At 37.8% G+C, this 26,639-nt stretch overlaps 1 protein-coding gene and 1 long non-coding RNA gene across 7 annotated transcripts in view; both read right to left on the bottom strand.

Annotated features, from left to right (window-relative positions):
- ST8SIA1 (ST8 alpha-N-acetyl-neuraminide alpha-2,8-sialyltransferase 1) overlaps positions 1-26,639 on the bottom strand; it is a 144,942-nt gene that overhangs the window by 12,138 nt on the left and 106,165 nt on the right. The gene's annotated exons all lie outside the window — the stretch shown is intronic.
- Positions 13,368-18,211, bottom strand: LOC118650345. Its single transcript, XR_004966009.1, has 4 exons — positions 18,179-18,211; positions 17,233-17,336; positions 16,304-16,328; positions 13,368-13,656 (listed from the first exon to the last, which is right to left on the bottom strand). It is a non-coding gene; the product is annotated as an uncharacterized LOC118650345 (long non-coding RNA).

Below are 26,639 nucleotides of genomic sequence, written 5' to 3'. Positions count from 1 at the left end.
GAAAGACAGTTTGATGGTTTCTTACAAAATTAGACTTTACCATGCAATCTAGCAATCACAATCCTTGGTATTTACCCAAAGGCGTTGAAATTGTATATCCACACAGAAACCTGTACAAGCATATTCATAATTGTCAAAACTTGGAGCAACCCAGATATCCTTCAGTAGGTGAATGGATAGAAAAACTATTAAATCCATACAATGGATAGCTCAGCACTAAAAAGAAATGACCTATCAAGCCATGACAAGACAGGAAGGAACATTAAATGCATATTACTAAGTTAAAGAAGTCAATCTGAAAAGGCCACATACTACATGATTCCAACTTAAAGACATTCTGGAAAAGGCAAAACTATGGAGACAGTATAAAAATCAGTGGTTGCCCAGGGTTGGAAGGGAAGAATGAAATGAATAGGTGGAGCACAGAGGGATTTTATGGCAGTGAAAAGATACTACATGATACTATAACAATGGAAATATGTCATTATACACTTGTCCAAACCAACAATATGTACAACACCAAGAGCGACCCATAATGTAAACTAGGGACTTTGGGTGATTATAATGTGTCGATGTAGGTTCATCAATTATAACAAATGTACCACTCCAGTGTGGAGGCTGATAATGGCAGAGGCTGTGTGTGTGTGGATATGAGGTATATGGGAAATCTTCGTACTTTCCTCTCTCAATTTTGCTGCAAACGTAAAAGTGCTCTAAAAACATAGTCTTAAATAAAAACCACATCATAGCTTCTTTACACAATAGCAATCACATTTTAGAAATATATAATAAAGATATATTATAAATTTAGAACTGCCAAGTCGGAGATGAGCAAATTCAAAGGGCCAATATACATATTAAAATATGCACAAACAGACTGTTGAATCTCAGACAGAAGGCAGGGGAGGGTGGGTGGGAAGAGATCAACCAATGAACTTGTATGCGTATATATACATAACCCCTGGATATAGACAATGGGGTGGTGAGTGCCTGAGGGGTAGGGAGGACAGGAGTGGGCTGAAAGAGGTTTACGGGGGTGGAAAAAAGAGGATCTATGTAATACTTTCAACAATAAAGATTTTTTTAAAAGTTGACACTAGAAAAAATAAATTTATAAAATAAATTAAAATAAAATATGCACAATCACAAGCATGAAATTTATACCAATTAAAACTACAGCAAAAAAAAAAAACACACCCCAGTTTTCCACACACTGAATTGGTAAAAATTAAGAAGCATGTTAATAATTATTAGAAAAAATGTGAGAAATGGGTACTTTCATGCTTCAAATAAGAGTATGAATTGTCACAGACAGTTCAGAAGGTGATCTGGCACTTTCAATATACACACCTCCTGGCCCAGCACTTCCATTTCTCAGCTGGCACCCTTGCTATTTACAGAGCAACCTCCCTCACTTCTCGTAGGTCTTGACTCAAATGAAAGCCCTCAGAGAAGCCTTTTCTGACCTCATCTCTCCCCTTCGCTGCAGTTCTTCATAGTACCTATCACTACATGACATTTTATTACATGTGCATGTCTTTGTTTATTGTTTGCGTCTTCTTGAATGTCCACAAGGAGAACTTTGTTTTGTTTACTGCTAAATCCACAGCGCCAGGAAGGGCGCTGGGCACATGGCACTAAGACAAGATGCATGAATGTTTGCTGAAGGACGCAGAAAATCAGAAACAACCTAGAAGTCGATCCTGAAGGGAATAGCAAAACAGCTGTATCCAGACTATGGATACAAAGCAGTTCTCTTAATAACACAGCTCTATTTGTATTGAAATGGAAATATTTCCAAGACAAGATGTTATATGAAAAACAAAGAAATTCCATAATGACTACTGCAATTTGTATAGTGGATTATCATACCAGATAAAGATGTATATTTTCTATAGTAACACATACATGTGTAAATACACGGGGAAAGGTTAGGATTCATATTAAGCTGAAAATAATGACTATCTATGGGGAGAGTAGTAAGTATGGGGGAGGGGTAAAGGGTCAAGGGAAGCTTTATTTATTTATTTGTCTTTATTTTTATTGTTGACACTATTACAGATGCCCCCATTTCCCCCACTTTGCCCCCATCCACCCAGCCCTGGCCCTGCCTTCCCTAGACCATTACTATGTTGTCTGTGTCCATGGATTATGCATTTATGTTCTTTGGCTAATTGGTCAAGGGAAATGTTAGCTTCATCTGGAATGCTTTCATTTTTTAGAAGGTGTATACATTTATGAGTTACTTATGTTATTAAATATTTCCCTTTGAAAAGTCAGGCACCTTAGTAGTCACATAAATGCAAAGCAAAATAATTGTGAGTTTCAAGTTTACTCTTTTCAACACAATAACTTAGGACTATGTTGTAATTTTATTCTTTTACATTTTAAAAAATATATTTTTATTGACTTCACAGAGGAAGGGAGCGGGAAAGCTAGAAACATCAATGATGGGAGAGAATCATTGGTTGGCTGCTTCCAGAACACCCCCTACTAGGGATCGAGCCCATAACCAGGCATATGCCCTTGACTGGAATTGAACCCAGGACCCTTCAGTCCACAGGCCAACCGAGCCAAACTGTATAGGGCTTAATTTTTTAATATTATTATATTGTTGTTTGTACCATATAAAGCACATTTATAAAAGATTCATAAATGTGCAAGTTAATTCATCTCTTAAGCATATTTCATTTTTAAAGTTCACATCTACATAAAATATTTTTCTAATTTTTCTCTACAAGAACTCTTATTTGAACACTTCCCTTATTATTTACTCCCTGTTCAAAACTGTCAGTAATTTCCAGTGGCTTAACTCATTTCCTCATATTATTTACTTGCTTTTCTCATATTTTAGACCATTTGCCATATTCATGGCTGCTCACTGTTATTTTTCTGTCTTTGCACAGCTGTTTGTTTACACAGCTGTTGCTTCCTTTTCCTTTGTCAATGAACGTTAATTTTGTGTTGATTTACAAATCTTTCCTCCTCTGTACCTTCTTATCCTGTGGGAGTGTCTCTTCCACAGGAGAATATTTTACCAGACTGCAAAAAACACATCATACCAAACTATTCCATTCATACACAGTTCATGTTAAAATACGTCCTAAGAATGCAAACTTTTGCCCTAAGCAGTTTGGCTCAGTGGATACAGCGTTGGCCTGTGGACCGAAGGGTCCCAGGTTCGATCCTGGTCAAGGGTATGTACCTTGGTTGTGGGCACATCCCCAGTGGGAGGTGTGCAGGAGGCAGCTGATCAATGTTTCTCTCTTATCGATGTTTCTAACTCTCTATCCCTTTCCCTTCCTCTCTGTAAAAAAAAAAAACAATAAAATATATTTGGGAAAAAAAAGAATGCAAACTTTTAAAATATTTATAGGATGGGCATTCCAAACTGAACTGGGATGCTTCTAAGAAGATAAAAATTTAAGACAATCCTTTCAGAGATGGATAAATCTGAACTTAATATAATTATCTCTTTAATTTTTATGGCTCATTTGCTGAGTTCCTTCAGAAAAAGCTAATGTCCTTTATCTTTGTGTTCCCTAAGCATAACACTATACCTGATACAGTGTAGATATTCCCTGTGGAATGAATAAATGCATAAGGAATGAGTGAATGTCTAAGCATCGTTGTAATTTTTCATAAACTGCATTTCATTCGTTTCAATTCAAAATATGCCACAGAAAAAAAACATAAAATGATTTTTTAGGAATAATAAGATAATATGAGACACTTTTGGTTGCCTTCTTGTTTGTAAAGCAATATTTTCTTTCCATGGTTTTTATGCAAACTATTTCCTTGCCTTTAACCAGAAAATGGGTAATTAGAAACTGAATAGCACTCTGAAATATAAATCTCTCACTAGATACCAATTCATTTTCTTGTAAACAGAATAAGGTAATTTTTGACAAACATCCAAGAATCATATAATCGTTTTTAATTTTATTTTCTCCAGGACAAATGAAGTTATGCTTGTTTTTCTGATAGGTGTTCTTTTATAGTTTCTCACTTTTATAGTTCTCAAAATAGCAATTATTCTTATTTCCCTAAATTTCAATATGAACTTTAAGGTATACTAAACTTTAAAATCATATATTAATTCCTTTTGGGACATAAAATTAAGTGAGGTATATTCTAATCTGTGAATTTCAACCTTTAAGTAAAATAAAATTATGTCAATGTTGACACAAAGCAATCACCTTGTATTTTAAAAAACAGATTGCATATTGGAAGCCCATTGATTTTGCCACATGTATCTTACAAAATTTTCTAATATAGATGATGGTCTCAAAATGTGGCTTCTAATAATAGAGAAGGTACTTTGAGAAGACTGCAAGTTCAGCCTCTTCCACAGGCAAACTACAACCTTCAGCAAGTTACTTCATCTCTTTATGCCCAATTTTCTCATCTGAAAAAAATGGAGGTACTAAGAGCACCTACTTATAGAGTTGCTGTGAGCACTGAATGACTTCATATGTGTGCTGCTGCACTTAGAACAGTGCTTGGCACATAAGAAGTCTTATAATTTTTGGCTTTCATCTAAAGCTTCACCATCATCATCTTCATCATCATCATCATCATCATCACCATTCCTCTCCTCTGTGAAAAAACAAGTGATGAGAAATAAATTCTTTTTTTTTTTTATTAAATCTTTATTGTTCAGATTATTACATTTGTTCCTCTTTTTTCCCCCCATAACTCCCCTCCTCCCAGTTCCCGCCCCACCCTCCGCCCTCACTCCTCACCCACTGTCCTCATCCATAGGTGCACGATTTTTGTCCAGTCTCTTCCCGCATCTCCCACACCCCTTTCCCCCCCAAGAATAGTCAGTCCATTCCCTTTCTATGTCCCTGATTCTATTATAATCACCAGTTCATTCTGTTCATCAGATTATTTATTCACTTGATCTTTAGATTCACTTGTTGATAGATGCATATTTGTTGTTCATAATTTGTATCTTTACCTTTTTCTTCCTCTTCCTCTTCCTCTTCTTAAAGGATACCTTTCAGCATTTCATATAATCCTGGTTTGGTGGTGATGAACTCCTTTAGCTTTTCCTTATCTGTGAAGCTCTTTATCTGACCTTCAATTCTGAATGATAGCTTTGCTGGATAAAGTAATCTTGGTTGTAGGTTCTTGGTATTCATCACTTTGAATATTTCTTGCCACTCCCTTCTGGCCTGCAAAGTTTCTGTTGAGAAAGCTGACAGTCGTATGGGTATTCCCTTGTAGGTAACTGAGTTTCTTTCTCTTGCTGCTTTTAAGATTCTCTCTTTGTCTTTTGCTCTTGGCATTTTAATTATGATGTGTCTTGGTGTGGTCCTCTTTGGATTCCTTTTGTTTGGGGTTCTCCGCACTTCTTGGACCTGTAAGTCCATTTCTTTCACCAGGTGGGGGAAGTTTTCTGTCATTATTTCTTCAAATAGGTTTTCAATATCTTGCTCTCTCTCATCTTCTGGCACCCCTATAATTCTGATGTTGGTACGCTTGAAGCTGTCCCAGAGGTTCCTTACACTATCCTCGCATTTTTGTATTCTTTTTTCATTCCGCCCCTCCGGTTGGGTGTTTTTTGCTTCCTCGTATTTCAAATCATTGACTTGATTCTTGTGCTCCTCTGGTCTGCTGTCGGGAGTCTGTATAATATTCGTTATTTCAGTCCATGTATGCTTAATTTCTAGTTGGTTCCCCATCATAACATTGAGGGTCTCATTAGTTTTCTTGTAGATCTCATTAAGTTTATCAGCGGCTTCTAAACAGTTCTTGAGAGACCTTAAAAGTGTGGTTCTGAACTCTATATCTTCCATTGACAATTTTGTCCTGTTTCTTTGTCTCCGCATTTTGTTATGCTTTCTTGGTGCACTCACTAGTGGTCTTTGTGCGCAGTCTTGTAGTTAAGCCTTGATTGTTGTAGCTAATACCAGGGAGGGTTTGACCTCCAGGCCAAGTGGCTGTGAGAATCAGGTGTGTCTGCAGTGAGAGAACTTCTGTCCTCTAGGGAGGTGCTAATCTAGCCTTTGCCTGAGGCTATCCGGCAAATGCCTCTGTGCAGGGCTTGGGCGGGGCGGGCCGAACAGGGTCAACAGGGTAGGCCGGAGAGAGTAGTTATGGCGGCTCTCAGTCCTGTCCCCAGGGGCTCTGCCTCTCTGAGTCCCAGCAACCACTGCAAACCTCGGAGAGAAAGCTGCACTCGCTCTGACCGAAGCCAGACAGTCCCGCTCTCCCGTTTGAGTCTGGGTCCCTAAAAACTCGCCCGTATCTGGAGCTCAGAGTCTGTGACTCCCTCCTGATTGAAAACGCCAACCGCTCTGCACCTCAGAATTTGACTTCAGCACTGCGCCTCCTCTGAGTGTCCATATGCGTTTCTCTTTCCTCCTAGTTGTAGGACTTCCACTCAGCCAGCATTCCTGTGGTTCTGGGTGATGTCCGTTCCGTCTTTTATTTTCACTTTTGAAGTAGTTGTTCAAGGCAGCAAACTCTGGCGTTAACCTATGCCGCCATCTTGGTTCTCCTCCGAGAAATAAATTCTTAAAGAATTCTACAGAAATAAACATTATCTCCAAGGATGCCAGTTATAAATAAACAATTTAAAAAATACTTTCTAGGCAGGATATAGCTGGCATATGTTTATATATACATTACTAGAATACTGAGGTGAGTATAATTGTATGCTCATTTTTCATTGTTTTGTTGAAAATTTTTAATATGTGACTGTTATTCCAAGCTATCAGTAAACAGAAATGACAAGAAAAGAGTAAGTGTAGGGGGTCAGGGAAAACGGTCAATTTCATGTAGTTTATCAGAGACTTATTTAAAGCAGAAAGAGAATGTCAAAGAATCTCTTTTCTATAATAAAAAAAAACCTAAATATAAGCAAAGTTTTAGAAAACAATGAGATCTCTCCAAAATATTATAAAATGCACCATCCATTTTGTCACAAAGAATTGATCTATGCCCTCCTAAATGTAATGTAAAGCAATTAATGAAACTATTTGCATGAACAGTTTTAATATACTGCACATTTATTCTAGGTATCGTTTATTTAATTACATATTCCATTATTCAATTATAACTCATTTTAAAAAAGTGCTGGTAAAATCTTTGTTATAAATCTAAATCATGTAGCGTTTTAAATTTATTATATTCCTAGGGTTAGAGTCTCTATTTCTCAACTGAAAAGTTAGAAAGTAACTTGAATTTCTCTATTGTGATACAAACTCAACAGAAACTGAAAATCTAGGAAGGGTGTGAAGGGAGGGATCCTTCTCCCCTCAGATCTGGGGAGTGAGAGGGAAGGCCAGCTGCTCTTAAGACCCAGGAGAGAGTGGAATGTGAGGACATGTGACCTCATGGTTCGGCCCACTGACTAAATCTGAGAAACAAAAGAGGACCTAATATTCCATCCATGCTGCCTTTGGCTGGGTGGCTTGGCAGGTTGAATGCTGGCTATTGCAAGCCAAAAGATAAAACTAATTTGGGGAGACTTCTAGATGAGAGCTTTTTAAAAAGGAAATCATCATTAACTAATCACGTACAAATCCCAAAAGCCATCAGAGGATGCATTTGATACCCATGAGAAAGCAGATGGGACCATCTCACTAGTATGTGCCACCTGTACCTTGCAAAGGCTGCTTTTGCAGGCTGCCATGACATATCAGGGTTTCCATGATCTACCTGCAAGGAAACCCCTTGTATTTGGTGTGGTACAGAGAGATCATTATCGCAAAAACAGATCAACTACTAGTCTTGACTTTCACATGAAGCTCCTAACCCATTTTGGGTGTGACCATTTGAGCACAAGGGTATCGTGCTAACTGGCAAATGTGCTCTGCTTCTGAAGATCAAGACAGAATGCTAGTTTGTACATAATCACATGATAGGTCTCAAATTGTGATTGAAAAGGTTTGCATGAGAATTAAGTTCTATAAAAGTTCTACAAAATGATTCCTGAAAACCTTGAATTTACAACTAACCAACCTCAAAAGCATATACTCAAGAACAGAAGGTCAACACCAAGGTCTGGTTTATAACTCACATGGTGGGATATGATTCATTCAAATACCACAATGAGGGAATTGGATAATTTTTAAATAACACTGAATTATAATCTTCTCTTTACAAAAGCAAAAAAAAAATTGTACTTGTACAAATATGGAGCAACTGAAACATAAAGATAAGTACAAAGAAGTATGTTCGGCATATAGTAGTTCAAAATATATATATTAAATATGAGAGAGAAAAGGAAAAATAAATCAATAATCTCCCCATTCTACCATTCATCATTGACCTCTATTAACATACTGATTTCTATCTTACACACACACACAACACACACACACACACCCCTTGTAGCAGGATTGAAATTTACACACAACTCCTGTTTGAAAGGCTACTATTTTTTCTGCCTTACAGTGCCTTCATCTTATTCTGGTGCTCCCATTCTTGCTAATGGCATGAAAAAACCTTAAATTTGTCAATTAAAAGCAATTCAGTGTCTTTGAAGTAAAACAGTCTTTGGGGTAAATAGCACATCTACTTAAAATGAAAACTCTGCCAGAGCTGGTTTTCCCGTCAGGAGATCTCTCCTCCTCCTCCTCACCTTCTGGCTCCTCCTAGAAATGGTGGATCCTTAGGTTGTCTCTAGTGTGGTTGATCTTTTCTTGTCCTTCGGGTCCAGCACTGCTGTCCATGAACTGTGGTTGGTACCTCTGGTTCTTCTGGTCACCAAGTTGGCTACCACTACTGAAGTCAGTGGCCCCCTCTCTTGTCCCAGTAATTCATGGCTGCTTTTCCCAACCTTGGGCCCCTTCTTCTCCACTGGTACTTTCAGTGATTTTGTATCTTCTACTGGAAGTGTGGAATGTCATGGTTCCCAACACATCCCATGCAGACTATATCACATACTGGAGATACCATCTCAAGCCTATTCCTGGGAAATCCCTTCAGCCATATTTAATGTACCTCCCAGAACCAAGATGGACTTCACCTGAGCTGCTTGTCCTTTCAGACACCCAACCTGCTCATCACACCATCACTGCCCTAACTCTCCAATTTATCCCATCATCTGGGAAAAAGAAGAGGAGGAGTGGGGACAGATGGAAAAGGGAAGGAAAAGAGAGAACATGACAATAGAAAACAAAGGGACAAAAGGAAGAGAATGTTAATTTAAAATGCAAAAAAAAAAAAAAAAAAAAGGAAAGACAAAATCAGGCAATCAGAAGCTTGTGTGATACAGAGACTGAGATACAAAGAGAGAAAAGGAACAAAAATCCCTCCCCTCCCAATCACTGATCCCATTATTTTCTGTCACACTGAACAAAGATGGAGACGGAAACAGCAAAGTGAAGAAAATAACAAAGAAGGAGATGAGGTGTGTTTCACTTGTTCTCTTCAACTTCAAGGACTAATCATATATTCATTTCATTTCACCTTCAATTCTCCCAAGTCATGAACTGCAAACATCCCCTAACAAACCTGAGGAGACTGCAAAGCAGTTGATTCTGTGGCTAGGTAAAAACAGAGCCCAAGAGTTAATTATATTACAGTTGTTGAAAACAGAGCATCTATTTCCATTTCAGGTTGTGATCCAAGTAGATTACATCAGCTTTTAAAGTAAACCATTTTCCCTACTTATACCTATATTAGATGCAAAGCACGTGGCAATTTCTGCCATTTCTATCTGTCTTTCATCACTGTCTGTCTATAGTAAGAAGTATTTTGAGTAACACATTTTATGTTACATATACACAGCAGTCATTCTTCTATCTCTCTAAAATAGGGTTAATAACATCATTCTTTGCTCACTGTTCAAAAATGGGAAAGTAAACAAACAAACAAAAAACAGAACAGTGCATATATTGGAACCTTCTTAATAGCATGCCCTATAATCATTATGTATTAGGATAAGAGACCAAATATGTGAAGGATGAATTAAGGAAAAGAGTTTATTTATATCTGTTATTGGGTTATTTTTATTTTCACATGTTAGTCTACACCTTTTGGCATCACCTTGCAGGGATGTCTTGTAATAAGGTGGGGCAGTTAAGTCATCCCCCAGAATATCTGAGGAAAGTCACATGCTGGGTCATATGCTAAGTTGGAAAGCATGGTCCAGACAGCTGTTTAGCAATAAAAGCTGCCTCACAAGGAAGGATAATAGGGGGGAAAAAAAGTTCACTCTACTTAGATAGTTCTATTCCAGGAAATGATTTAAATAAGAAAATTGCTAATTTTCCAAAAAGAAAATCTCTAATATCTAACGAAGAGAAAAGACACTGAAAAATGAGTGGATTTTATCATAGTTGCTAAACAATAAAAATTATTCACTCCAAACTACCAATGGAATTTTAATTAAAAGCAGCATTCTATGAGAACATAAAGTATATAATATCGCTAGTTAACTTTGAAAAGACCATATACATGTTGCATTTCTGGGTTTCATTTTTATTTACAAGCAATATTTTACTCATTGATTTATAATTATGATTAATAAATAAAATTGGTTTCTTTATATATTAATACTAGAGGCCCAGTGCACAAAATTCGTACAAGGGGGGGGGGAGTCCCTCAGCCTGGCCTGCACCCTCTCCAATCCAGGACCCCTCAGGGGATGTCCAACTGCCGGGATGGGGCCTAAACTGGCAGTTGGACATTCCTCTCACAATCCGGGACCACTGGCTCCTAGCCACTAGCGTGCCTGCCTACCTGCCTGGTTGCCCCTAACTGCCTCTGCTTGCCAGCCTGATTGCCCCCTAACTGGTCCCCTGCCAGCTTGATCAACCTCTAACTGCCCCCCTGCCGACCTGATCGCCCCCTAACTGCCCCCCTGCCTGCCTGCCTGATCACCTCTAACTGCCTCTGCCTTCCAGCCTGATCGCCCCCTAACTTCCCCCCTGCTGGCCTGGCCACCCCCTAACTGCCCACCTGCCAGCCAGCCTGGCTGCCTCCTAACTGCTTGCTCCCCTGCTGGCCTGATCGCCTCCTAACTGCTTGCTCCCCTGCCGGCCTGATTGCCCCTAACTGCCTCTGCCTCAGCCCCCGCCACCGTGGTTTGTCCATAAGGAAGTCGGGCATCTGGAAGATGTCCGGTTGACCTGATCTAATTAGCATATTACTCTTGTATTAGTATAGATTAACTTAAGATTCTATGTAGTTCTGATGGTTAATTTTTTGTGCCAACTTGACTAAGTCACAGGGTGCCTTGATATTTTTTTTTTTTTGTGCCTTGATATTTTGTTAATGGTATTTCTGGGGTGTCTACAAGGGCATTTCCAGATGAAATTATCATTGTATGGTGAACTGGGTAAAAGAGATGGCGCTTCCATGTGGGTGTGTACTGTCCAATCTCTTTAGTATCTGAATAGAACAAAACATCAGAGAAAGTGAGAATTTACTCCCTCTACCTGCTTACTGAGCTAGGATATCAGTCTTCTGCTTTCGGACTAGAATTTACACTATCAGTTCTCAGGCCTCTGGATCTGGGCTAGAACTTACACCATTGGTTTTCTTGGTTCTTGGTCCTTCGGGCTCATACTAAAGCTAACCCGCCAGCTTTCCTGGGTCCCCCTTGCAGATAGTAGATGGTGGGACTTCCTATCCCCCATAATCAATTCCTTATAACAAATCAATCTCTCTGTCATTCAGTCTCATCTATCTACCTATATATTTCCTTTTGGTTCTGTTTCTCTGGAGAACACTAACTAATATACTAGTCATATACTTTAACATAAATATTATGTATACCTATATTTATACAAAATTATATATTTGCATGTTACACATACTAATATTATAGATTGATATTTACATATATTTATCTATATATTGCCTAAGACAAACACATACACACAAGACCTAAATGCATTATCTAAATGGTTAAACTGTGCTTCCTATACTATTATCCCAGCAGCTACCACTCAAGGCTGCTGTGAAAAAGCCAGGTTTAGAGGGGACTGAAAAAGCTTTTCCTTGATTTCTTTAAACCCTAAAACAGCAAAACAAATAGCAATGGGTACTTATTTTCTCTTTATGTCACTAATTCTTGCATTTATTTATCAAACATGAATTTGCTTGTTTTCAGGAGAAATGAGGATTCTACAATTAATTTATGATTATTGTAGAAAAGGTATACTTATGAGAAAGAAAATCTCCCATAGTTTCATGTGTTTAATGCACTGGCATATTTCTCTACATTGTTTTGTCCCCTATATGTTTTTTACACAGTTGAGATCATGCATTATATATGCTTCCATCTCGTGCTCCTTAAGTAAACACTAAATCAAAAGTATTTCCAAAGTCATTTAAAACCATTGAATGCATTTCCTATATTTTGGATGTTTGGGGTGTTGCAAATATACGGATGGGCTCACACAATGTCCATTTCAACCTCCCTGTGTGACGTACTCTACTCAGAATCTGGAGAGCTAACTACACTTCCTGAACTTTTTACAGCAAGGGTTCTAGTTGTGGTGTAGGTTACAGCCTGAGATGTAACTGTGTGTCTTGAAATCTGAACTGAATTAAATGAGGAGAGATCAGGGGCCTGTTTTCAAAGTCAGATTCTGACTATCACTAGACTAACATAGTGTGAGTCTGGAGCGAGCAGCGGGAGCTGCAGCTTCCCAGCATGGCAGGCGGCTGCCTGATTCCGCACTCCACTGACTGCAGCAGCTTCTGCCAGTGGCTCTCAGAGTTGATCTCTGTTCCCTCAGCGTTTCTTCTCCCTCCCACCAACTCTAAAACCCACTTAAATAAATCCCTTTATGCTTAAATGAACTAGACTGGATTACATTCTCTGCAATAAATCCTCAACAATACAGTGTTTTTAATTGTTCAAGATAGTACTTCATTCTTTGATACCAATTTTTCATTTCTAATTCTTTATGCTTCATAGGTTTCAAGATTATTCCTTTAGGTTTGACTTTTAGAAGTGTTATTACAAATTCAAAAGGTAGGAGCATTTTTAAGGTTCTTGATACATGTCAATCCTTTTGTTTTTCTAGAAGAAAGGTTGTACTTATTTATTCTTCCATTATTCTCCCATGACAATGTTCACCATCATTGTTATCTCTTCTCTTTATTTTTGCTGCTTTGATAGTTAAAAATAGTTTGCTGCTGTTTTAATGTAACTGCACTTAATTATTAATATAGTTGAATACTTATGAATTTCATAAGCCGTCTGTATTTATTCCTTCATGATTTTGTTACCTCTATGTCCAATTTTTCCTAAGACTGAAATATTTTTCATATCTATTTATATATACTACCTTTGTATATGAAAGAGAGTTATGTTTTTCCTGTTTATATCTGTTATTTTTTCTAAATTATTGTTGGAGTTTTTAAATTTAAGTTATGTTACTGACAAGAACTAATTTAAAATGTATTTATTGTGAAATGTGTACATCACTTTTTTTAATTCTCCCAGTAGAAAGTGTTCCATCCTCAGAGCAAATAAGAATTCACACTGATGCTCTTTTTTGTTTTTGTGTTTTACATATTATGTGTTAATCCTTATACTGGTCTGAATGGTGTCCTCTATAAATCCACATCTACCCAGAACTTCAAAATATAACCTTATTTGGCATTAGGGCCTTTTTGATGTAAGTCATTAAAATTAGGTCACAGCAGATTAGGATGGACTCTCCTCCAATGGCTGGTATCCTTATAAGAAAACAAAACAGAGACAGACACAATCAGAGGAAACACCATGTGACAATGGAGGCAGAGAGAGATTAGAGTGATGAGTCTGTAAGACAAGGAATGCCAAGGATTGCTGGCCACCCTCAGAAGCTAGGAAGAGATAAGGATCCGCCCCTAGAACTTCGGAGAACGCATGCCCTTGACTATACCTTGATTTCAGATTGCTAGCCTCCAGACTTGTCCGGGAGTACATTTTTGCTAGTTTAAACCTCCCTGTCTGTGGTAATTTCTTATGGTTACCCTAAGAAGCTAATACAATGAGTACACAGTTGATTTTTATATACAGTATGAGATGAAATTTTTAAATTGTTTTTCTCAAATTGGGAACTAACGGGTCTACCCGAAGCTCACTCCTTAAAGGCAGGTGAGACTCAACTGTGCACATTTCTCTCCAACTCCACATGGACTCCACATTGGTAGCTGGACGTTAGCCACACTAACAATGTACTTAAACCATAGAAGTGGGCAAACTACAAGTAATGTCTTTACTCTCCACCACCAAACTGGCTTTAAAATATTTACCACTGTTAATTCCCTACATTTTTTACGTATTTATAATTATATTTTAATTGAATTTATTCAGGTGACACTGGTTAACACAATTATATAGGTTTCAGGTGTACAGTTCTATAATACATCATCTGTATATTATACTTATGTTCACCACCCTAAGTCAAGTCTCCTATCACCATTTATCCCCTTTTATCCTCTTTTACCCCCGCTCATGCCCTTTTCCCTCCTATAATCACCATACTGTGATCCCTACATTTTAATTGCTTTTGAATTTTACTATTAGTACTTTAGACATCAAATTTCTTAATCTTGAGTATTTGGCTCACAGCTATCATGCATATATTCATAGAACATATCATAAGTAATTCAAGAAAGGTATTTGAGAAAGGTATTTTCTAAGCCTTTTTTTCCTGATTGAGTCTGATGATTACTTATTTTTTATTCTTTTTTATTTTTTTTTCCAGAAAATATATACATTGAATCTCCTTTATTTTTCCTCCATTGTATTTTTTATCATGTACCTCTTTTTTATTGCTCTACATTTATAGAGTTGAAATATTACAAACTTTATTTTCTGCACTCTAACTCTGCTCTTTGCTGCATCCGATGTGAAATGTATTGCTCTCTTTAAGTATTGCTTTCTTTGCAGTTCTGACTGCTCTCAGTCATTTCCCTTTGCCTCTCCACTTTCAACTCATTCTCTGTTGTTCTAAACATTTCTGGCACCCCGTGGGTCAATCTGTATTAAATACATAAAGCTAAGGCTTTGAAAGAATTTCTTTTATTCCCTCTGAAAAAAAATTTTTATTTGTGTTTTTCCTCTGAGTCTTTCAGTTACTTTTCCTTGTGTTGCAAAATGTTTTGTAGGATCTATACCGTGTGTGTGTGCGTGTGTGTGTGTGTGTGTGTGTGTGTGTGTATTATTGCTTTCAGAGAGGAAGGGAGAAGGGGAAAGGTATGTTCTTGCTTTCTTTTCTACATTTTGTCTTTCTTCTTTTTAAAATATATTTTTATTGATTTCAGAGAGGAAGGGAGATGGAGAGAGATAGAAACATCAATGATGAGAGAGAAGCATTGATCGGCTGCCTCCTTCATACCCCCTACTGGGGATTGAGCCTGCAACCCAGGCATGTGCCCTGACTGGGAATCAAACCATACCTAATGGTTCATAGGTTGATGCTCAACTACTAAACTACACCGGCTAGCCCTAAATGTATATATTTTAATTTTTCTTAAATAGTAAACAAACACACACACACACACACACACACACACACATCCAAAACAATATGTGGCTACATGGGTGAATGGTAGCTTCTTACCCACCATTACTGATCATTTACGTGTTGCACATTTTCTTTTCTGAATCTAGACCTACACAGAATACTAAAGAGCTGAGCCCAGAGCCTCGTTTCTGGTGTCTGGCAAGCATTTATCTCATGTTTTTGCTGGACTAAGGGAGGATCATCCACTCCAACTAGCCTGTTGTCTGACTGCTAGGGAGTCATATGTAGGCTTCAGTTCTTCTCCAGTCAGAGATAGAAGTAAAAATTTTACCTCCACAGGCACTATTCTTAGGGCTCTTCCTCTCATCTTCATCTTCCCTTTTTGAACATTTTCCAGCTTTCACACAATTTAGCCTGCAAAGTGCTACTGCCTCTACCTGTCACTCTCTACCCATGCATGCTATGTATTGTGAAAGGTGGTTTCCAAGTGATTGAGGAAAGAGAGAAACTGATGAAGGAAGGGCAATGACTTCATCAAGCTAAGAATTCACACGACCTGGGGATCTTCTGTGTTTCTTTGCCAGTGGGTAGAATGGGGTTGAGTCACAGCCTTTCCCCATCTTCTTCTGAGATTTCTATGCTATTCTTGTTCAGCAGGCTTAGTTCAAAATTATGACTCTCAACTCTCTCCTCACTGCAGTTAGTGAAAATTCCTCGAAGATTCTAGCATTTGACTTCCTTTTCTCCTTATTTTTCAGTTCTCTTGAAAATATTTTGGTCCATGTATTCATGTGTGATGATTTAAAAGTTAGAATAAAACACTGCATCATAATGATATATATTAACCCAACTACTTGCTGAAGACTTACTCTGTGTCAAACACTCTGGTAGGTTCTGGGAATAAAAAGATGAAAAAGACAGAGTCACTGCTAAGTCATATAAGAGATACTGAGGGGAAGGACACTCTAGGCCAAGGACACTGCATGTATGCAGAGGTTCTGGTGAGCATGGTCTTGAGGAGTGAAGAGTGATGCTGGCATTTGAGGCAAATGAGAGAGTATGGGGAGGGATGGTAAGCTGAGACTTCATTTAGGAAGTAATGGGGAGCCAGTGACAAATTTTAATGTGGATTTTAGAAGACAAATTCGTACTGTAGGGGGAAAAATCCGATTGAAGGAAGATTTCTGGACACTATTTGAGCCCTGGCAAAGGATTTTTATGACTACCATAAAGGCAACAGCAGTGGAAATAATGAGATAATACAAAGTTAATAAATAATATGAAAGTAATTTTGATAGGGCTTTGTAGTTTAAGTAGATCTGGATGATAAAGTGAGGAGTTACAAAGATGACTCAAAAGTCAGCCACCTCAGTGATTTGATGGATGGTGCTCATAACTGTGGTAGGGACTCCTGGGACAAGGAAGGTTTGGTGAGAAAGATCATTAATTCACTTTGGGGACACACTGAAATGTGTGCCTGTGGGGCTTCTAAATGGAGACAGCCAGAAGACAGATAACTGTCTGCAGCACAGAGAAGCAAGGCTGGGATAATGCTAATGGCTGAGTGAGAAAGCTAAAGGATGTTTTCCCCAAGGGAAGGCAAATACATGACAAAGAAGAGAGCTGAGAGGCAACACCTGAGAACAGCAACAGTAAAGGGGTAGATTTTTAAAAAATCAACAAAGGAAGCTAACAAGAAACAAGACAAAGAGGTGTGTTGTGACTCAAGAAGAAAAGAATTTCAGGGAAGCATGAAATAACAGTATTAAGTGCAGCAGAGGTCAAATAATATACGTACTAATAATCACCAGTTCCAGTCTTCTATGACATCTCTATTTGCAAATGATTCTCTCTCATCACTGATATTTCTAAATTTATCTCTCTCTCCTTTTCTTTTCCTCTCTGAAATCAATAAAAATATTAAAAATAAATAAAAATAAGAATTGTGTTTACACAAATAATAACCAAAAGCTCTTGCAAAATAACAAATGCTTCTAATGAGAAAACCTTTTTATCCAATGAGAATTAGTGTTATGAAAACTCTGTCTTCTGGGCTGTTTAGTGATATCAGCCACAGGTTATTATCTAGCAAATATTCTAAAAATGCAGCCTTTCTGTTTCACAGGTTTGTTAGAATGATGTGTAACCCAAAATAAAAACACCCTTTTAAGAGCTTCTGGTCTTAGAGGGTGGCAGTAGGCTTCTGAATCTATCCTCTATGGGGCTTTGTAATACAGAAACTGGGGGCTGTTTCCCATTCGTTCTCCAAAAGCCACTATTAATCTTTTGGCAGCAGGATAATCAGCCCTAGGCTAACTGGCCATATAAATTGGTACGATCTAAATAACACTAAAGATTCCTGTCCAATTCTTCACCTAAAATGACTCCCAGTCCCCAGCTCTAAAACAGTCAAGGTTTCTGGCATAAGTGGTAAAGGTGGAAGCATAAAGTTTTGTTCGGAGACAATTGCAATAACTCAAGGAGGGAGATGATGGTGGCTTGGACCTAGGTAGTGGCGGTGGAGGAGATGAGAAATAGTTACAATGTTTGAAAGTAGGTTTATTATAATTTGGCAGTGGAGTTAATCAAATGTGAAGTGTGAGAGAAAGAGATAAGTCAAGGAGACCTCAAAGATTTTTGAATTGAGCAACTAGAAAATGGAGTTGCCATTTATTGAGATGGGAAAGAGGGCGGGGGGTGGGGGGGAAGATTAAGACTTCTGATTAGTTTAGTTTGATACTCACATTAGATATCCAAATAGGTTAGCCAAGCTGAGGGTTGAATATGTGAGTGTGGAAATAGGTACTAGATGGAGGACAAATTTAGGAGTCATCAGAACATAGATAGCATTTATTTAAATTCATTAATATATAATATTGTATAATAATGGAATTAATGATTATGCAATAATATAAAATCACTCTTGTTTGCCTCTTCAAGAGTTTCCCCATCTATCTTTACATCAATAAATCTTCCCTTTCCTTTCTAAGTGGTAAACTCATTCTTGGCCTCTTGAATTTTCTCTTCTCTCCCAGTGAGACCTGGCTAAGCCATGATTTCAACCATAACCCCCAGCTGGTTTCTCTTCAACTACTTTCCTGAAAAGAGTCCAAAGACCTAGGTTCAAGCCAGTTCTTCCAGTTACTATCTGATTGAAGCAAATCATTTACCTTGTCTATCACTAATGTTTTTCACTGAAAAAATCAGGATAATGTTAACATTTGCATTACTTGCCTCTCCATGTATCAGTTCTATGTACCTAAAGTTTATACAATGCTTACTGTTTTCTTTCTGTGTGCCTCCAAACATTCATTCTTTTCTCTTTTTAAAAATATTTTTTTATTGATTTCAGAGAAAAAGGGAGAGAGAGAGAGAGAGATAGAAACATCAATGATGAGAGAGGATCATTGATCAGCTGCCTCCTGTATACCCCCAACTGGAGATGGAACCAGCAACCCAGGTATGTGCCCTGACCGGGAATCAAACCGTGACCTCCTTGTTAATAGGTTGATGCTCAATCACTGAGCCACACCAGTCAGCCGTTCTTTTCTAACTAATCATTTTTCTTTCCAAGTAATTGGCAGGTATTGTTTATTTAAAATAAATCATATTCCATCAAATCTAAGATGCTAACATATTATATGCCAATAACACACACACACACACACGCACACACACACACACACACACACACACACAAAGAACATAGCCAATAGAACTATAAGCCAATGTTTTTATAATAGCGACTATGGCACTCTGGACCCGGGCTTCCCTCGCAGCCCTGGCTTTGTCTGGAAGGACAGAAGCACGTCTGGAAAGATGTCTGGTCTAATTAGCATATTATGCTTTTATTATTATAGTTTTGGCATCTTTTTTGAGATATTTTAAATGCCAATCAAACTCAAACTCAACATGTACAGAACCTATGATGCACAAACTTCAATTGAGATGACAATATAGGAGCAGCTATGAACAAGGTCATCTTTGTTCAGGCAACAAAGATGACCTTGTACAGCTTCAGTTGACCAAGATTCTATTTGGTCAACAGAAGCTATAAAAGGCAGCTCAGTCTTAAAGATGCTAAAATATGAAAACTGTATATCTCATAATCAATAAAATATGTAATTTTATCTTGTGGGCATCCCTTCCTTTTGCCTTTCCCTTCATTAGTACTTGCAACTATATTTATCAAATATGCTATCTTCTCATCAACTTACATTCTACCCTTGTCAATCATTTATATCAAGACTCTGATTTTTGTTGTGTTGGTTGTTACAGATATAAAAGATAATAGTGAAAACTTAAGCTAAAATGAATATCAATTTAGAGGCCAACCAAATGCTAAAATTCTGATTTTTTAAAATGTATCTGTATTGTTGAAAGTATTGCAGGTGTCCCCATTTTTCCCCATTGACCCTCTCCATCTCCCCCAGCCCCTCCCCAAGCCTTCACCACATTATTGTCTGTGTCCATGGGTTATGCATATCTACACTAATAAAAGAGAAACACGCAAATTGGTGTCACTCTGTTACATCCACCAGCCAATCAGAGTGACTATGCAAATTAACCCAACAAATATGGCGGTTAATTTGCATACACAGGTGTGGAGCAAAGACTAAAGGCTCCGGCCAGAGTGAAGACTGAAGACTGCAGCAGAGAAGCCAAGCCTCACTGCGGCCAGAGGAGAAAAGCCTAGCCTCAAGGCTTGACTTCTCCACTGCGGCTGGACCAAAGGCCTGGGTCCCGGGTGCCGGAGGAAAACCGATGCCAGCAGTCAGGGGAAGGAAGGCCTATTGCACGAATCTTCGTGCAACGGGCTTCTAGTATGCATATAAGTAAGTTCTTTGGGTAACCTTTTCCCACCCATCCCTCCTTGCCTTCCAAAAAATCTTTCTATTAAACAAATTAAGGCAGTTTTAGTAACAGAACTTGTAGAGACCACGTATCTACATTTCTCTATAATATAATGTGTGTTCTCTAAGAACATTCTTATATTTCAAGTTGGAAAGCATTTTTCAATAAGAACATATAACTGATTAACTAATATACAACCAAAACAATTATAATTAATAAATTCTAAAACTATATTCTATTTACTCAACTTGGTTTATATTCACCAGTAAAATTACTTACACATATAAACTTAACAATGATGTAATTTTCAGACTATAGAAACATTCATATACATACTAATAATTATTCCTACCCTATTATTTCTTATGAGGATATTAGGAAAGCTCATTAATAGCTGAACAATCTGAAATCCCTGAACCACAATGAACTGTGTGAAATGGAAGCGTTCACAGATGGGCGCCTACCATCTTGCCGGAAGAAACTCTGAGCACATAAGGAGTTTACTGAGATAATTAGCGAGTTTCAGGCCTCACTTTTAAGGTTGCCTCCCACAGTTAAGCTGGGGCACAAGTGCTTCAGCGGTAACAAAATCTCTTTGTGAATCAAGAGAGTGCCTACATTCCAAAAAGTCCATGCAGTCAGTACAAATGAAGCACTTGCCAGGAAGGATGCTCTGAACATTCCCAGGAAGGTTACACTTTCAAGGCCCTCTCTACCCGGGAGGAGCCATTATTCACAGCACAAACCATGTTAATCTCAGATGAAACAGTCACTTTACCATTTATACACACGTGCGTACACACAGATACCATATACAAAAATGCAGATATATTAGAAATTTGAAGGGCAAAGATGGTGAGGGGTATATCAAGGGGAAATAATCTCAGAACACATAATTTCTGAAAAATAATTTACAATTGATTTCAGAGATCTGAGTTATTTTCTAACAAACTTGCCTAAAGCTCCCAAAGATTTCTTTCCTAATCCTTCATTGCTTTTCCCTTTTCCAGCCCTTTTTGCTTTCTTATGTCCTCTCTTTGGCTCATCCCAACAGTTCTACCCTCTGCTACTTCAGATCCAACTTTGCAACAATATCACACCCTTTCGTCTCTCCCTGACCCAGAAGTTAGCAAGAAGTAGTTCCAGACACAAACAGCACACTCCCTAAACAGAATTCTGGTGCCAACTGCTAACAAATTTTTTCCTGCCATGTTACATGCAGAATGTAGTTAAGTAACTTATCTTAGATCACACAGCCAATGCTGCCCTACTGATTTCCAGAAATCATGCCACACGTTTTTCCTTCCAATGAAATTAAAATTCACTGACATTCTGATGATCAGGAATAATTATACCACTGAAGTAAATATTGAAAAGGAGGGCAGGTCAGAGAAAGTGAGTACAATAATTGGTAGTCTCAGTATGTTGCATGTCATAAATCCTATATAAAGATTATTTTTTAAAAATATGTTTTTACTGATTTGAGAGAGAGAGAGAGAGAGAGAAATAGAAACATCAATGATGAGAGAGAATCTTTGATCAGCTGCCTCCTGCACTCCCCCTACTGAGGATCGAGCCCACAACCCAAGCATGTGCCCTGACCGGAACCAATCGTGACCTCCTGGTTCATAGGTTGAAGCTCAACCACTAAACCATGCCGGCCCAGTTATGTAAAGATTCTTAACCTGGTACCCTTGCTGATTCCACCCTGTAATGTTTTCTCACTGGGCTGCAACCCACTCTCAATGGACCTGCATGAAAGTACCGTGAGAATTTAGTCTATTCCAATAACTATGTACTAATTATGCCTTTAGAGAATCATTTGACCTCACCTGCTATTTAATGTTGAGGATTAGAGGGTCACAGAGGGAAAGAAAAAGAAAGGGAACAAATGGACAATGATGTAATAACTACTCTGTGTCAGGAGTTGGGTCCTTGGTGCCATGCTCGCTTCCTCTGCTCTCAGGACAATGTTACTAAAAAGATGCAGAGGACATTCTGATTTTATGAATTCAGTACATAAAATTTGGAGTCCGAACTAATCTCCCTTAGATCTAGAGGGGCAGGAACACACACATACACACACACACACACATACACACAATTGGGGCTTCATTTATATTGTCTATCCCTCTAGCTCAAAGAGCTGCTGTATTGTCAAAATAAATTTTTATTAGAAAATGTAAAATAGCAAGCTCTTTAAATGATTTTGCTCTATTATACAATTTTGCAGCAAATTTGGAAACTACTGATTCTTTTCCTTAGAGATTTTCTATGCATATAATTATATAGTTGAAGCATATGCATTTATATATTTACTTCCACTTTATATTATAATATGAGTAATTTAATAATGATTAAAGTTATTCAGGAACATTATCCCAAAATGCTATTGTGTATTACTCCATTAATACATATGTAACATAAACTATAAAACAACTGATATATTTTTATATGCTTAAAGAGTTTCATTATTTTCAAATTATCTATACATATTTACATTTGCATACACTGTGAGTTTTTTCTTTGTTTTTAGGATGGATTTGTAGAAAAATAATAAAAAGTTGATTTTTAAGTAATTTTTATTTATCAACTTTTCAAATCTACTTTGGTTTTTTTGAATTCCCCTCTTGTATTTTTGTTTTTAGGTTATTCTTTTCTAGTTTTTTTTTTTTTTCTGTCGCTGTTCTTTTCTCAATTATTTGGAGATCCTGGGACCTTAAGTTGATACTATCAGGGGATAAGTTTGGGGAGGTCTTCAAGGAGGGGCTGAGACTATTGAATGTGTGAGGGATATGAATTATTTGGCCTAAGGGTAGACTGTGGCAGATGATATTTTTCCAAAGATGACCACAACAACATCTAACCACACTCTACTAACAATGTGACTTTCTAATCCTAATAGGAGATGGATGTATGCTAGGACTTTTCCCCCTTGAGTCTGGATGGGTCTTTTTTTTTAAAAAAATTGATTTCATAGAGGAAGGGAGGAGAGAGAAACAGAGACATCAATTATGAGAGAGAATCATTGATTGGCAGCCTCCCTCATGCCCCACACCAGGGACTGAGCTTGCTACTTGGGCACACATCCCTGACTGAAACTGAACCAGGACCCTTCAGTCCAGAAGCAGATGCTCTATCCACTGAGCAAACCAGCCAGGATGGGCCTTTGTTGGCCTGGGTGGGCCTTTGTGATTGCTTCATCGTATAGAGCAGCGGTTCTCAACCTGTGGGTCACGACCCCTTTGGCAGTCGAACAACCCTTCCACAGGGGTCGCCTAAGACCATCCTGCATACCAGATATTTACATTACGATTCATAACAATAGCAACATTACAGTTATGAAGTAGCAACGAAAATAATTTTATGGTTGGGTCACAACATGAGGAACTGTATTTAAAGGGCCAGAAGGTTGAGAACCACTGCTATAGAGTATGATGGAACTGATGCTCAATCACTTCTGATGAGAGGTTATCAAAATGGCATGCACTTCTGCTTTGTTCTCTTTGTACACAAGGTTTGGGGGAAGCTAGCTACTACGTTAACAGTCCAACTGTCCTGAGGCTGTTGTGCTGTGAGGTCGCCCAAACTAGCCGACAAGGAGAGACCATGTGGGGAGCCCTGAGACCACACGGAGAAAGCGAGGTGCCAGGTCAGCGCCAGCTGCTCCAGCCCTGCACCATTTCAACTTGAACCACCGGATGAGAGACCATGAGTCAAATTTGCTCAACCTAGTCCTTCCTGAACTGCTGACCCACAGAAATTGTGAAAGACACTAAAATTACTGTTGCTTAAGCCACAAAGGGTGATTTGTTATTGACCAATAAATAACTGAAACAAGAGCTTCAAAACACTTCAACTCCGATCTCCCCGAATGTGATGTTATTTTCCAGTATTTTAGCTGTGCCTTTTATTTTGACACTACAAATCATATGCAAAGATAATGTGTATATAATTATTATTTTATATAGATGAGGTTTGTTTAGGTTTATTTGCTTAGTGGTTTCTTTGCATCTCAGATTTTTCTTCTGAAGTAATTTATTTTTTCCTGATATATATTCTTTAGAATTTCTTCCAGTGATGGTCTATTAATGGCAAATAATCTTTATGTCTTTTTTTAGAAAAAAAATGTTTAAAGTAATTTGCTGAGCATGCATTTCTATGTTGATAGTTGCTTACATATTAGCACTTTGAAAATATTTTTTCACTATCAATATTACTGTTGGAAGGTGTCTGCTTTTAGTCTATAAATCTTTTGCAAGTGATCTGTTTTTTCTCTCTGGCTGTTTTTAACAGCATTTTACCTTCTTTAGTTTTACTAAAATGGTCTAGGTCTGCCATTTTTAAAATGTATTTATGTTTTATATTTTGTGTTGTAATTGTGGATTACATTATTCTTTAATTCTGAATAAGTCTCAACTTTTACCTCTATTTTATGATTCCCCAATTATACTTTAATATAGTCCTTCTCGTTCTATGTGTGTTTTTTTAATCTTATCTTCATATTTTCTATATCCTTGTATCTGGAAAATTATTTGCCTATCTTTCAGTTTATCAATTCTCTCTTCAGGTATGTATAATCATTGTGTGCTCATTTAAACAACTACAATTTTCATTACCGAAAGTTCTTTTTCAAAATTATCTAGTAAATTTTGATGTTTGATGTTCTCTTATTGACTTATTCTTATTTTTATAAAGATTTTATTCTTAGTTATATACTACATCTGATAATTCCAATACATTCTTAGGCACTTGCATCTGTAACTTTTTGTTTGCTTTTTGTCTCTGAGGACTCTCAATATTGATGGTCTGTATGAATTTCAATGTTTGCTAATGAGCTTGTATTTGTTTAAAAGTGATATAAGGGAATTCCGAGAGCTTTCCTCTAGAACAGTGGTTGGAAAACCACGGCTCGCAAGTCACATTCGGCTCTTTGGCCCCTTGAGTGTGGCTCTTCCACAAAATACCACGTGCGGTCGCGCATGTACAGTGTGATTGAAACTTCATGGCCCAAGCGCAGAAGTCGGTTTTCGGCCTGGGTGAGTCTATTTTGAAGAAGTGGCGTTAGAAGAAGTGGGGGATGTTGGTCGGTCGGGCGATGCGCGCGCGATTCATGCAGGAGGTGAGTGAGCCAGTCAGTCAGCAGTCTCATTGTGCAGTGGTTAGTGCTAGTCGCGTCCGCAAATCACGTGCGGGTAACAAAAGTACCTACTCGAAGCATAAAGTTACCTGTATTTTTCCAACCAGCTGCAAATCCTACAGGTATTTTTGTCATCAATTTAAGAATTGTAATTATTTTGTGTTGGTGGCTTTATTATTATAAAATGAAACTTATCTGCTCAGAGGGGTTTAAATGCCTAACCTTGCTAAGTAACGTCTCTCGCTTACTGTTTATTTCCTTCCTTAGCACTCATGACAACTGCAATTATTTGATGTGACTATTTATTTAAAAGTTGATCTTCCTCACTAGAATGTAAGTTCCAGAAGGATGTCATGTTATCTCTAGCCTTAGACACATAATAGGCATTCCATAAATATATTAGTGTATTGAACTCATGTTGTTAATACTAAGTCGTCGATCCAAAATTATTAATAACAATGTACCTACCTATATAGTTTAAGTTTAAAAAATTTGGCTCTCAAAAGAAATTTCAATCGTTGTACTGTTGATATTTGGCTCTGTTGACTAATGAGTTTGCCGACCACTGCTCTAGAAGAAATGTGTTTGCTTCTATTGGGAGCCAGGGGCTGCTAATGGCCTGAGACCACATTAGGTTCCTTATCATCCCTTATCATGGCTTAATATGAAACACCCATTAATATGTAACATGGTCTCCTGTTCTCATCTTTGATATCCAAATTGTATAGTTCACAGTGCTTGGTCTGGTTTTAGGTCCATGATTTTCTGTTTTGTGGCAGTTTTTTTGTTTGTTTGGAGGAAAAGTTATGCAGATAACCATGGAAATTTCCTAAATTTGATGAGCCCATTAATGGGTTTTAAAATGTATTAGCCAAGAACAAAATGTATTCCAACAGAAGAATTTTCCTGAGTAGCCATTCTGAATATCAATCAGAGTAGTTTTACTGGATGCAGCCACATTATGTCATTTATATCTCTCAACAACCCTCAAGGTAAACATTTTCTTTTCAATTGACAGGTGGGAGGTTAAGCAACCAATGCAACATAGTGCACTGGCACTAGAATTTGAACATAAATCTCTTTAAAGCCAAGACCTCTATTACAGTGCAATATTGCATCTCAGACACAAACTCAGTACAGATCTATATCCTTTTAGAAGCATCCCCTCTCTATCTCCTACTTGCTCTCTTTAGTTCCAGTTTTAGCATCCA

The sequence above is a fragment of the Myotis myotis genome, unplaced genomic scaffold, assembly GCF_014108235.1.
Source record: "Myotis myotis isolate mMyoMyo1 unplaced genomic scaffold, mMyoMyo1.p scaffold_m19_p_3, whole genome shotgun sequence".
Classification (NCBI taxonomy): Eukaryota; Metazoa; Chordata; class Mammalia; order Chiroptera; family Vespertilionidae; genus Myotis; species Myotis myotis.
This window is presented reverse-complemented; position numbering and strand designations above follow the sequence as displayed.